The 15,321-nt window shown below is 39.3% G+C and overlaps 1 pseudogene; it reads right to left on the bottom strand.

Moving 5' to 3' along the window:
• The window catches only part of LOC110944513, a 96,232-nt pseudogene that overhangs the window by 11,320 nt on the left and 69,591 nt on the right, over positions 1-15,321 (bottom strand).

Genomic DNA, 15,321 nt, shown 5'->3' with positions numbered 1-15,321 from the left:
CAGAATTGGAGCATTTGTTAACTTTTGCTTTAGAATCTTAAAAGCCTCTTCTTGCCTGGGTCCCCATTCAAACTTTACTGCTTTACAGGTTAGCTTAGTTAGTGGCACAGCTATTTTAGAAAAATCCTTAATAAAGCGCCTATAGTATCCAGCTAATCCTAGAAAGCTTTTAACTTCTATGGCTGATTGCGGGACCTTCCATTTGGTAATTGCTTCTATTTTAGCAGGATCTACATGAATACCTTCGTGATTCACCACATGTCCTAAAAATTGCACTTCTTGCAGCCAGAATTCACACTTTGAGAATTTGGCATAAAGCTTCTCTTTTCTTAACAATGTTAAGAGTGCATGCAGGTGCTGACAGTTCTCGTCCTGACTTTTAGAATAAATAAGTATATCGTCAATGAAGACAATTACGAATTTTTCCAAGTATGGTTTACAGATCCTATTCATCATATGCATGAATGCTGTAGGTGCATTCGTTAGTCCAAAGGGCATGACTGTAAACTCATAATGACCATACCTAGTTCTGAAAGCAGTTTTAGGTATGTCCTCCTCTTGTACTTTCAATTGGTGATATCCAGAGCGCAAGTCTATTTTAGAAAAATATCTAGCTCCTTGAAGTTGATCAAAAAGATCATCGATCCTACGTAATGGGTATCGATTCTTAATTGTAACCTTATTCAGTTCCCTATAATCGATACACATTCTCATCGATCCATCTTTCTTTTTCACAAACAACACTGGTGCTCCCCACGGGGATGAACTAGGTTGTATGAAACCTTTGCTTAGTAATTCATCTAACTACTTTTTCAATTCTAGCATTTCTGTATGTGCTAATCGATAAGGTGCCTTAGCTATTGGTATAGTTCCAGGAATTACATGAATCCTAAATTCTACTTCCCTATCAGGTGGTAATCCAGGTAATTCTTCTGGGAATACATCAGGATATTCTGAGACTATTGGAATTTCCTTGAGTTCCTTATTCTTAGTGTTAATGATTACTGAAATCATATACACCATTGCCTGTTTTCTTGAATAACTGGCCAACTTTATTGTTGAAATAAATTTCAATGGTTTTCGTGGCTTATCTCGTGTAATTGAAATTATTTCTCCTGTAGGGGTACGAATTTCTACGGAATTCTTATCACAAAGGATTCGAGCATGGTTGGCTACTAACCAATCCATTCCTAATACAATATCGAATCCGGCTAATTTCATAGGTAGCAGGTTTGCAGAAAATTTATGGCCTAAAAGTTCTATTTTCCCTTCTTGCAAAACCTTATCTATATTAACAGAATTTCCATCTGTCGTTTCGACTGTAAAAATCTGCCTAAGATTGGTTAAAGGTAACTTAAGAGCTTGGCAGAATGAAGTATTAATAAAACTTTGGTTTGCACCAGAGTCAAATAATACTTTTGCATACACATTATGCACTAGGAACGTACCAGCTATCACATCTGGAATGAGTTATGCTTCTTGAGTAGTCAGCTGGAATGCTCTGGCATTCTTCTTAGTAGTTCCGTCGGTCGTCTTAGCCTTGTTGTCTGCTGGTTTAACCAATTTGGGACATTCAGTTTTGAAATGCCCGGCTTCTCCACAGTTATAGCAGATCCTGGTCTTTTTCCTACAATCTTCCTTACGATGTCCTACAACTTTGCAAAAGTTGCAGGGTTCATTGCGTTTTCCAAAATGTTTCTTTCTGCAATTTCTGTAGAAAGGTGGAGTGAAAGATTGCCCGGTTCCCTTCTTCTTACTATTATTACCCATACGAAATCCTTGGGTAATTTTCTTAGCCAACTCCTTCTTCCGGTTTTCTTCTCTTGTGCGTACCAGTTCATCAGTTAAGGTGTTAGCTAATTCTACCGCATCGTCAATAGTGCGAGGTCTCGCAGCTTTAACGATATTACGGATTTCACCAATTAATCCCCAAATATAGCGAGAAATGAGTACCGGTTCTGGCGAAGCCAGTGTTGGTACCACTCTAGCATATTCGAAGAAAGTTGACGTATACCCTCGACAATCTACACCCACCATCCGATGGGTTAGGAATTTATTTGCCATTTTTTCTTTTTCATATTCGGGACAGAATTTTCTTTCCATTAACTGCTTAAATTCTTCCCAACTTATGGCATAAGCCATATTTCTTCCTTTTGCTTGAAGTACCGTATTCCACCATTCTAGCGCCCCTTCTTTGAAAAGATGCGACGCATACATGACCTTATCTTCTTCGGGACATTTACTTATCATAATTACTGCTTCGGTTTTCTCTAACCAACGCAGTGTCGCAGTTGCCCCTTCGTTGCCTGCAAATTCAGCTGGTTTACAAGCAAGAAATTCTTTATAAGTGCAACCAGGCGTTGCAGCTTTCATTTTCTTAAGAAGTGGGGCTTGCCGTGGATCATTGTTGTGATTATCATGATTGCCGCCTCCGTTTACACTATTACTGAAGTTATCTTCTTGAGTACATTTACTAGGAATAATTTGTTACGTTTCAGCAGGTTTCTGAGTAGCAGCCAGGATTGCTGGAATAGCATTGGCTATCCCTTGAGCAACAATATTCTCGATATCTTGCTTAGTCATAAATTGATTTTCCTGATTTTGCTCGGATTGGTTTACTTCATTAACTGGTTCATTATTAGCGTTTTCCATCTGATAATTATTATAGGTGTAAACTATTAGCGTCAAATAATTAATAATATAACAAAACAATTGCACATAATCACATAAATCTTTCCACACACGTATAATCAAAATTGTCGATTTCTCGACTTTCATTTTTATAGATTATGTTAGGCATCCGTACACACTGTTTATCTTACAATGTTTTATTTCTATTTTACGAAGTTATATTTTTGTTATTACTATTATTATACAAACACAACCTTCCAACCCCACTATTCCTTTGTCAGCTGGCATTTTAGTAGCGACGTTCCCTTTCGTCGTATTTCCAGGAGATTTGTTCTCCCATTTCCCGGATCCTATTCCCTGTACCTATCAGCTCTTCGCCAAACTGGCGGAGTTCGGCTAAGTTTTCGTTGCTCATCGGTGGGTTTGGTATAGGTTCTGGGTCGAACTGAGGGAGAAAGGTATAAGGGCTATTTAGTAGGTTTTAAAACTGCCAGTCGTTAGTCCACCACTCGTCCATTCCTCCTAAAGGTTGGGCGTGGATTAGAGGGTCTGGAATAGCTGGTTCAAAATTTATTGGAAGTTGGGTTTCAGCAGAATAAGGGTAGAGGTTATTGTTAATAGGCCTGATGATGTCACAGCTTGCCAGTATACGATCTAATTCTTCCTGTAGTGGCAATTCCTCGATTTGCCTAGAACTTTCCCCGATTTCTTTTCCTTTTCCTTTATCCAGAGGATTTTCTACTTTTGGAATTCTCCTAGTTGCTGGTTTCCTCCTACGTACTTTTCTCCTGCCTACATATCTTCTTCTTTTCTTAAGTTTTGCTTTCTCTAGAGGTGGAGCTTGAAATTCCATAGGTTCCTCCACATCGGCAAAGTAACTAGTGAAGTCGTTGGAAACTTCAATTAGCACAGGATAGAGATTGAGATTCTGAAGGGCTTCAGATAACTCATTCATGATGTTTAGCATATATGCAAAATGCACAAAAATGCTAAGTTAAAATTTTATAACAAAATTTCACAAATAAACATTTAAGTATTATTGTATACCGGGTAATTAATTTAATACAAAGGATAACTGAAATTTGAAACACACTAGGGTTTATCGTAACTTATTTATTTACGGGATAACTTTTCTTTAGAGCTTCTGGCTTGTAGGTAGCATAGGTACTAATACTGATTCAGGGTCCTAATAATTTTTTTTAAAGATCGGTATTTACTGCTACAGTGGCTAACATGTAAAGATCTGCCCATTTTTCATCTAATTTGTCTTTCCAAGGTGGATCATTGCCTATTTCCTGGGTTTCCGGATTAAACCTCACTTTCTTTGGTTGGGATTTCTTTCCTTTCTCCTGACTTTTCCTAATAATCAAATTTCTTTTATTGGGAGAAAGTGGCTTTTCAAACTAGGCTTTACGGACAAATATTCCTTCATCCATATCAGCTGGGTATTTTGAGGAAGTTCCTTTTTCCTTAGGTGAAGTATCTAATTTATGATAGATAGCCGAAAGTCTTTGTTTACCCATACTGTAACTAACAAATAATCAGTTAATAAAACACATAATTACAGAATTGGCAATCAGAAATTTTAAGTATTCCCCAAATACTTTAATAGGCTTAAATCAGTGGCTCTGATACCACCTTTTCCTGTCACGGCCCTAGCCCCGGTTTGACCCGGTCCAGAGCCGCGGGACAGGAATCCCGTGGTATTTAATTTAGGCGACAGCAGAAGTCTTTAATACAGGATCTTTTAATATTAAAATGCCCGTTTGATTTATTATATAATTTAGGGATAAAACCCTATAATTTACAATAAAGTGATTTCACTGGGAAATCTTTATTTTTACAAAACATGTTTCTTTATTTTATTTTGAGCCACTTCCTTAAGTTTGTAGTGCTTCATGGCACTTTTTCCTGGATCACAACAGATCACCTGAAACATGTTTGAAAAAGGTTTTTGTCAGCGGGGAAATACTGAGTGAATCATTCTTTTTGTCTAAAACAATACTTAGTTATAATTTACAGTATTAAGAGCGATTACAATGTTTCTGTTTATCAACCATATACCCACAGTATTTGTCACTCGACCACCTATTGGCTATCTCGTTGTCCAATTGGTGTCTGTGACTGTGGTCATATCACCCCTTGGCTAACTCGTTGTCCAATGGTGACGGTTATCAAGTAATGTATACAAAACTCCACATACCGGCTGTAACTTGGTGATTACAAAGACTTAATCCCTGTAATTATAACTTTGAAATAAATAAAGTTTTGGAAATAATTTGATAAAAATAGAATGACTCACATTGCAGATTTATACGGGCAAGGCAAGGCTTAGCCTATTGATTATCCTGATAACCTAATTTAAACAACAATGCACACGAACCAGGTTAGTAACTAATACATCATTTAGGACAACTCACGAGATCAAACCCTCACGATAAATGACAAAGTGCAATACTTAAACATCCATCGAATTAACGACGAATGACAAAGTATAAACCCTAATTTGAGCAGCACTTAAACATTCATCGGATAGTTTTAATCGATCGGTCATTGAATCGTAACAGCGATCGAGTTAATACCCGGTATCGTAGCAGTACCGCACTATATGAATTTATGATTTTGAACAGCCTAACTTCGTTTTTGAAAGTTTTCGTCGACACGGAATGAAAGCCCCTGAGCTAGGCTATTTATAGCCTGAAAATGGGTTTTACGCGGCCCGCGTACCCACACATACATCTTACGCGGCCCGCGAGGCCGCCTAGTCTAGGCGTAGGTTTGATTGGTCATGAGTAGGTCCCCAGATGGTCAACACGTGGCCCCGGAATACTTATCCGGTCAAACTTAAGTTGACGCGGCCCCCGTAAACATACCTTATGTTTTACGTGGCCCGTCTGGAAACCTTAAAACTTATCCGGTTAGTTATCGAGTTGTAGCGGCCCGCGTAAGCCATAGGCTTACCCTTACGCGGCCCGCCTGAACCCAATTTTCTTGATTTTTCTTGATTTTTCATGAACAGTAGGGTTTCAGGGTCCGATTTTGTATTTATGGGTTATTTAGGGACATTTTTGAAGATCCTTACAGCTAGGTAGAAAATGTTATTGAGCCAAGTGATTGTAATCAACAACTTTCCACATGCACATGCATTCAGATGGGAAATTGCTAACAAACTGTCCTATTTAACCAAGCACATGGGCCGCCATTCTCAAACCCTGTCGACTCGATTATTTATAACATTTCAAAAGGGATGACCAATTGTGATTGGGCCAAAGCATCCACTAACTTGTCTTGGATGAGGAGACCTTGTATAGATGGCCGACAACAAGCAAACAATTCAATTCACTCTGAAATATTATTGGGCCACCACTATTAATAAACAATCTCGGCCCACACCTCTAGTCGACGAAAAGCAATGGGTGTTTCGCCACCCTCACTTTGGACGAAAGGTGGACTTTCGTCAAAAAGGTGTTTCGCCATAGAGGGGCCTCGGCCCAAGTCTTGTCAAGCCCAAACACCCTTAACTTGTAACGTAGACATATGAGTATTTCACGATTTCGAAAATACACAGACGAAAACCCTAGTGCTAACCCATCCCTCTCTAGTCGGCGGCAACACATCTCTCTCATCTCCTTCGTTTAATATCTGGTATGTATATTTATTATGTGATTATATTAGTTATGTGATCGTAATAAACTGTGTATTAGATCTAGACTTGTTGGTAAGTAAAATCGATGATATGCATGCTGAATCCGATGCTAATTTATGATGATTGACTGCTAGTATTGTCACAAGATTTTGATTATATGAACACTAGTAAACTGACTTGGTATAATGAGTAGTGATCTGTGATGCATTGATGGTGCAACTGATTAAAGCATGATGATGAGTATTTGGTGTATAATAACGTAGTTTGATGTGTTGATTATTATGATAATGTGACTGCTAATGATAGATCTTAATGACGAAATTATCAGACGCTGGATTAGGGTTATTATTCTAATTTGCTGATGATGGCGATTAGGTTGATGTGATTGAAGCAGTAGCATATTAGGGTTTGCAGGTGCATGATAACTGTCTGATGTTACCACGACGAAACAGGGGGGTTTCGCCAACACTTGGACACGACAAAACATAGGGGTTTTGTCGTATGTGAACTCCATGAAACATGGGATGTTTCGTCGTGTAAGAATACGAACTGGACAGTAGGTACCTATAGTGCTGACTTCGGATGTGTTTGTAGGATGTAGAATTTGAGTTGTTCATGATGACTTGTGATGTGAATATTTGGTTACATGGAAACTGTTATTGATTAATGAGAATGACTGACTCACTGTTGAATGCTAATATGTGATATGCATGCTATGTGTTATACAGTAACCTTGTGATGAACAGTAGGTGTTGTGATGTAAGAATAATAGGTACTTACATGTGTACACTATCCATACTGCATGTCATTGATGATAAGAAACTTGGTGTGAATGATTGGTATAACAAACCCCACCTGTTATGTTCTGTTTGACTAGTGATAGAAACATGAGATGTAACTTGTATTGGAAAGATGTACTTGCTATACTTTGAACTGGTGTATGTGATGCAACCTGTATGGAAACAATAACTAGTTAATCATGAAACTGATGTTCATTGGTAACCACGTTAGGGTTGGTTGATTAACTTGGAAACTGGTAACTAAACAAACCGAGCAAACCAAGGTGAGTTCACTGCTCTTTTCCAAGCATGCATCCCGGGAAGGGATATTGGGTAACATTCCAGGGAGGAATGCCAGTGTAACACCTCGAATTTTTGTGTCCAATAATGTGTTAACACGTGTCATTAGTTACACGTGGCATTGATATTAAATAAAGGACTAATGTTGACAAACCTTGAAAGTATATAAATTCGAGGGTTATAAATGTCAAACAAGGGTAAATATACTGTATAGTAACCCTAAATAATGCTTGTACCTTCAAACGAATAAATCATAGATCGTACGGAAGCGAAACGCGGAAGAAAGTGAGAGATTACAAACCACAGGGGTTAACTGTGTCAACATGTTTAATTATACCTCTGAGTGACCCTTTAACGTTCCCAAGGCTTTGTAACAGTGTAATACACTCACTAGAATGCAATATATAAATTTCGCGAAGTTCCGTTATAAAACGAGAAAGTTACGATCGAACTCGTATGAGAAGGGTTAAAAGCGTTAATAATATAATTTAAGGTTTTCCGGATAATAAATAAATTAACCGGGGGCTTAACAATGCGGGTAAATAACGCGAGGTCCTTAACTGTAATTAACCGAGGGCCAATTCGCAAAGTTACCCCTTCAAACCCGAAAGGTCAGGTAATTAATTACCAAGATTTTCTAATCATTACAAAAAGATTTAGAAAGATTTATTTTTAACCCCTTATGGACCGTAAAGGGTATGCCTTACGGACCGTAAGGAGGGGGAATGATTGCTGATGATCCGCCTGTGGCTTACGGACCGCAAGGCCGAAGCCATACGGTCCGTAAGCTATGCCCAGCGACAGAAAGTTGGCTGTTGGCTGATTTAAACGGCAAAACAACTAAGGATGGGTTTCTCAGGGTCATGGCGGCCCCCTACTTGACCCATAACCCTCTAGGGCACATGCCATCCATCCATGATCAGTTGTAGAGTGTTGTGTAATGATCTAAGGGCTTGTCTTTGACTATAAATAAGCACCTTGTGCTCATAAGTTTCATCACAACCCAACAACACTTCTCTGGTCATTCTAAGAGCTCTCAAGCACTCTTCTTTGTTCTATAAGCAAGTCTCAACTTCTGTAAGTCGTTTAGATCTTTTGTAGTTCAATTTATACTTAGTAAATAGCTAAAAACCAAACCGTCGTAAATACGGTTTGACTTCAAAATAAATCCGTAATGGCTCAGGCTTATGACGGATCAAAAGTAGTTATGAGTTGGTGATGCGTGTCAGTGTGTATATGTTTTTAATAAATAATTAAGCCCTTTTTACACTTTTAACCAAGTTTTAAATTTATAAAACACGATATTTACTAACACTAAACACACATATGGGCAAGTGCACCCATCGTGGACGTAGTATAGTGTTGGTAAGATACCGAGGTCGTCCAAGGACACAAGAGCTTTTAATACCGGTTTATCCTCAACGTCTAACCAAATCAAAAAGTTAGAAAAATGTTTTAAACTAAGAAAAATAAAAACTAACTAAATGCTGAAAAATAAAATAAAAATAAAAACAGATAGACAAGATGAATCACTTGGATCCGACACGTGTATTAGTATAACCTTTGATTATTTTTGCACTTTTGCACTTGTTTAAGAGATTATCTTAGTTATTGTAGTAGGCCCCTCTTTTGAAGGCGACGTTACCCTCAACCCAGTAGTTTGAGTCAGCAAGGATACAATCCTAAAGGGTCGGATTATTGAAAGATAATGAATTAAGTTATTAATGCAAATTATGGTAGGCCCCGCTTTTGGCGGTGACGTTACCCTCGGCTAAGTAGTCTGAGTCAGCAGGGATACAGTCCTAAATAGCCGGGTTATAGTATTAATAGTAGTTAGCTTATGAGGGGGTCAAAGAGTTTGGATCCCCGCCATCCAATACCTATGGGCATTGAAGGGGATCCTACTAAATTTGACCCAGGTCCCAAGCAGGACCTCTAAACGCTGAACAAGGGCAAGACCCTTACCAAACCGTTCCCTTAACCCCCGACCAGGTAGCCAACATACCTCCATATAGACCGTGGAGATATGAATGGTGAAAATCTTTTATTTTATATAGACAGTAAAATAATGCCAAGACACCACGGACAAACGATAAGGAAAGATCACCTTCAACATAAGTAACTAGTTATTAAAGTCATTAATACAAAACCAAATAAAAAGTGCAAAAGATTAAAAATAAAAAGTATTATACTAAACACTTGTCTTCACCAAGTGATGTAAGAGACTTAGGCAAACATGGCCTTGATTGTCAAGAACTCTTACGATCAATCTTGGATCCCGAGACGACTCACACACTCTACGATGGACAATGGATGATGGTGGTGGATGATGGTGTTATGGTGGTGGATGAGGTGTGAGAGAGGTGGTGTGCCAAGGGATGGGAGAGAATGAAACCAAGCTCCTCTATTTATAGGCTGGACAGAACGCTGGACACGGCCCCGTGTCCGCTGGACACGGCCCCGTGCCCGTCTGACACTCTCTCTCTTCATTAATTGTAATTGCGAATTACAATTAATGCGCCTGCTGTTCTTTCAACACGCCCCCGTGCTCGCTGGACACGGCCCCATGCCCAGCAATGGAAGCTTCTACTGGTTTGTCTTATCTGCTGCTTCCTGGGCACGCCCCCGTGTTCGCTGGACACGGGGCGTGTTCAGGCTCTGTTTTCTTCTCTTTGTCTTGGGAGGTGCCCTTGAGGGTCCGGGCAGTCCACTTTTGTTCCTTTTCTCGTAATTATGGTAGAATTAGTGGTCTTTTTGCTTCTTTTGTGATTTTGAGCTCATTTCATCCTGAAAATACAAAAGGAAGACAAAAACACTCTTTTTCCAACATTAGTACTTAAAAAGGGTTAGTTTTATGCCTTAATTGATGTGTTTTATATGTTGCATTTTACACACATCAAATACCCCCACACTTGAACTTTTGCTTGTCCTCAAGCAAAACTCTTTTAATGTGGCTTACACTCCCAAATGGAATAGGTAGAAGAGAAGTTTTTTTTTTAGCTTGTCCTAGAGTGTCGGGAATCCAAGGTTTGTATAGGTTTTATTTTTATTTTATTTACAATCCTATTCGTCATGATTTATTTTGAACTTTTCATAAGATAAACTACTTATTTGGGCATAACATGCCTTTTTTAAAATTCCATTTATATACAAGTTCACATACCTCACGGGAGATCACTCAATCACTCGGCCGAAGGTGTATATTTAAGTGAATCGCTCGAGAGCGGCACGGACTTACGTTTTCCATAGGCTTGCCAAGCGATCAATCCTCCTCCTTTTTAACTTTTTACCTTTGTAAACATCAAGAGGACTTTTGGGGTGAAGGCTTGGGTTTAAAGGTGGGTAGTTGGTTAGTGGTTAGTAAAAAGGGCGAAAATCGTAACAAGTGTCGGTTTTCATAAAATACCTTGTTTTTAGTGACATTTATTTTTGAAGTATTTCTCCAAACAAGCTTTTGTAGCTTTTGTTTGTTTTTGACTTCATTATTCATATGTTTTTTTTTTTTTTCGTCACGTAAAGGGTATGTTTATGAAAAACCGAGCTTGTTACTAAAATAAGGGTGAAAAAATGAAAAAGGTTTTTGGTGGGTAAAAAAAATTGTTTTGGGGGTAATGAAATGAAAGGTTTAGGCTCAAAGGGGTTTTTCTAGGGGGATTTTGGGTAGGTAAAAAAAATGAAAAATAATGGTTTTGAAAGAAAAATAGTTAGTCCTAATGCCTCCATCATTTACTTACTTGGGTTTAAGTTGGTAAGGACCGGGAATGTATCGTCGTGGCAAGTTCTAGATTTGTAAAGACCGAGCGGCTATTCACACAAGAAACGAAAAATGAGCATTTAATCTAAATATGTATATTTTTATGCTCAATAAAGGCTCAAAACTCACTTTTGTGGGAATGGGTTTTTAATGTGACCAAGCATATATAATCGAATTTTTAACTAGACTTGTTATACCGTTTCATAATTTTCTTATGTTAGTTCTTTTTATCACGACGCTATCGGTTGTAAAAAAAAATATAACCCTTTTATAACTTGTTATTCCCAACTTAAACTAAGACAAGTAAATAAAAAAAATGAAAAAAGTTTTTGAAAAAAATTTGGGGTGTTTAGCGGTTCCAATAGAGTTTTGTGTAAGGCTTGTTTTAAGATTTTGCAAAATTTCAAGGTTTTAGCATTCCCCCCCACACTTAAATTACACATTGTCCTCAATGTGTCCAAAAATAAAGTTTTTGGTTGATTAGAATATGTAAAAGTGTGTTTAAAAACAAAGTTTTGTGTTACTGGCGCTCTGGACACGGCCCCGTGTTGACCGGGCACGGCCCCGTGGTCAAGTGCCAGTAACAAAAATTATAGAATTGAAACAGAAGCCTGGACACGGGGGCGTGTCCGCTGAACACGGCCCGTGTCCAGTTACCTGAACTGGGTGATTTCCTGCAGGGGGCTCAGCACGGGGCCGTGTTGGTTGGGCACGGCCCGTGTGGAGCCTTCTGTTATGGAGATTTTTGTCGGTTTGTTCTGTTTTTCTGCATGGTTCCATTTTTTCTCGTTCCCTTTTTCATCCATTACCACCATGAGTCCATAAATCATAAAAACCATCATAACATTGCCAATAGAGAGACATTACATAAAAAAAAATTACATAGATATTAAGCTTATGGAGTTCTAGCCCTATGTTTTATTTTAATGTAGCAAAATTTCCAAGAATCTACTGATCTTGGTTAGATAAGGCTTTGTAGAGCTCCACCTTTCGGGTGCATTTCTCCTCATATGTCGGCAAGCCACTCCTCTACCTCCCTTGGAAGGAGGAAGGAGGGCTCGTTTGCATTTGTTTGAGGAGTTTCAACTTCCGCTGGAACTTCTTGTGGGATTTCCATAGGAGGTTCCACGGGGAGGTCTCCCCACCCGGTAGGGTTGTTAGTACCGAGTGCTAAGTTCCAGTCTTGCTGTGGAAGAACTGGTTCCATAGGAGGTGCCACCAAAATGTTTAACCTTTGGTGCAAAAGGTTGATCTCTTGGAAGCTGCTTTCCAATCCCATTGTAAGATCGTTAATACGGTCAATGAGGACCTCCTCCACAGATGTCATTTCGTCGAGAGCTTCCCTTAGCGCTATCACGTAGTGCACAAGTGTAGCTTCAACGGAGGGCCTCCTTCCCCTTCGGCTGTTTGAGGAATGAACGGATGATGTTTCGCTGTTTTCACTCGCCATTCTACGAAAAATAAACCAAAAATAGTTTATAAGACGAAACAGCTTCTGGACACGGCCCCGTGCTCACTGAGCACGGCCCCGTGTTCATCTTTCTGCAGAATTTTGGAGCAAGGAATTTTGGTTTTTTAAGTTATTTTCTGAGTTTATGCAAGTTTTTTGACAGTAAATAACTCTAAACAATGTTACATAACATGTTTTTACCAAGATTCCATGACCAAAACTCCTTGTTTCCTACCATAAAGATTGAAAATTCAAACTTTTCATGGTGGCTTTTGAAGAAAGATGAAGAAGAAGGAAATGTCTAGAAGAGGAAAGGACAAGATGAGTTGTTGGAAACTTCTTTTAGACTTACCTAGGATTGTTTGAGAGAAGATTCCTTCAAATCTCTGTCCCTAAGTTGGTCCAAATGTGCAGGATTTTTGGCTGCATTTATAGAAAATGACAGCCTGCTGAACACGGCCCCGTGTCCGCTGGACACGGCCCCGTGTGCAGAGAAAATTCTGACACAGTTTGTCCGTATTCTGACGTCATGATCAGAGGGGAATCTTTTGATGGACACGGGGGCGTGTTGGCCGAGCACGGCCCCGTGTCGGAAAGCTGACTTATGAAGTTTTGTCTTTAAGGAGCTAATTTGTATCGGGTGGCTCCTGACTTGTTGGAACAACCCCAAAGTGCCTAAGATACCTTAATTGTCCTATACTAAGGCGAGAACGCAAGAGGTTGTCGGTGAGGGTAATTCCTATTTTTATTCTAGGTGGACAAGTCCAACCCTTTCCCGGGCTCTCGTTAAAGAAGGTGTATGCCGAATCGCTCAGGTCTATGTATGCACCGAACGAGGTCGATGGGGAGTCCTTCACGGCACAATCGGCACAGGGACGACTATCGTCCGTGTCTTGTTTATGAAGAAAGGTATTTTCGGGAGTAACGGGGTCGTCGGAATGCGGTTCCAACATTTCCTCATGGTCATCATCTTGGGATGGATCTAAGAAATCCTTCCTAAGTTCTTTTGACCAATTTAGAAGTAGTTCTTCTAGTTGAAATAGCTCGTCAAGGAGCATTTCTCCTAGAATATCTGGCTGGGCGCATTCAAGGGAGAAATAATGTTTATTTTTACTTTCGCCCCTCTTAAGGTTACAAGGAATTGGTGGGTCTATATAATGTGGCCTATAAGTGAGGAAGAAGCATTTTAATTCCTCATGTTCGCCTCCACATATTCGACACCACAAACCATAAGAGTGCCGAAAGTAAAAAGAATCATTATCACTCATGTTTGTATCAAAAATTACCAACCGCCGGGATCAAACGGTTCTGTTTTCAGCAACTGAATCTTGGGCACGGAGGCGTGTTGAGTGGACACGGCCCCGTGTTTAGCCTACTGTCTGATATAAAACAGGATTGCCAGTTCCAATGATTGGGCACGGGGCGTGTTCAGCGGGCACGGCCCCGTGCTGAGCTCTGCAGAAGCTGAAAAATCTAAAAAAAATCCTAAAAATTAAAGAAAAATAAAAAGATGATTAGGCCGTTGATTCCTAACTTTCTTAAAATCCTTGTGTCCCCGGCAGCGGCACCAAAAACTTGATGCGTGTCAGTGTGTATATGTTTTTAATAAATAATTAAGCCCTTTTTACACTTTTAACCAAGTTTTAAATTTATAAAACACGATATTTACTAACACTAAACACACATATGGGCAAGTGCACCCATCGTGGACGTAGTATAGTGTTGGTAAGATACCGAGGTCGTCCAAGGACACAAGAGCTTTTAATACCGGTTTATCCTCAACGTCTAACCAAATCAAAAAGTTAGAAAAATGTTTTAAACTAAGAAAAATAAAAACTAACTAAATGCTGAAAAATAAAATAAAAATAAAAACAGATAGACAAGATGAATCACTTGGATCCGACACGTGTATTAGTATAACCTTTGATTATTTTTGCACTTTTGCACTTGTTTAAGAGATTATCTTAGTTATTGTAGTAGGCCCCTCTTTTGAAGGCGACGTTACCCTCAACCCAGTAGTTTGAGTCAGCAAGGATACAATCCTAAAGGGTCGGATTATTGAAAGATAATGAATTAAGTTATTAATGCAAATTATGGTAGGCCCCGCTTTTGGCGGTGACGTTACCCTCGGCTAAGTAGTCTGAGTCAGCAGGGATACAGTCCTAAATAGCCGGGTTATAGTATTAATAGTAGTTAGCTTATGAGGGGGTCAAAGAGTTTGGATCCCCGCCATCCAATACCTATGGGCATTGAAGGAGATCCTACTAAATTTGACCCAGGTCCCAAGCAGGACCTCTAAACGCTGAACAAGGGCAAGACCCTTACCAAACCGTTCCCTTAACCCCCGACCAGGTAGCCAACATACCTCCATATAGACCGTGGAGATATGAATGGTGAAAATCTTTTATTTTATATAGACAGTAAAATAATGCCAAGACACCACGGACAAACGATAAGGAAAGATCACCTTCAACATAAGTAACTAGTTATTAAAGTCATTAATACAAAACCAAATAAAAAGTGCAAAAGATTAAAAATAAAAAGTATTATACTAAACACTTGTCTTCACCAAGTGATGTAAGAGACTTAGGCAAACATGGCCTTGATTGTCAAGAACTCTTACGATCAATCTTGGATCCCGAGACGACTCACACACTCTACGATGGACAATGGATGATGGTGGTGGATGATGGTGTTATGGTGGTGGATGAGGTGTGAGAGAGGTGGTGTGCCAAGGGATGGGAGAGAATGAAACCAAGCT

Source organism: Helianthus annuus, chromosome 6 (genome assembly GCF_002127325.2).
Source record: "Helianthus annuus cultivar XRQ/B chromosome 6, HanXRQr2.0-SUNRISE, whole genome shotgun sequence".
Taxonomy (NCBI): Eukaryota; Viridiplantae; Streptophyta; class Magnoliopsida; order Asterales; family Asteraceae; genus Helianthus; species Helianthus annuus.
The sequence above is the reverse complement of the archived record's forward strand: the minus strand, read 5'-3'. Positions and strand labels throughout refer to the sequence as shown.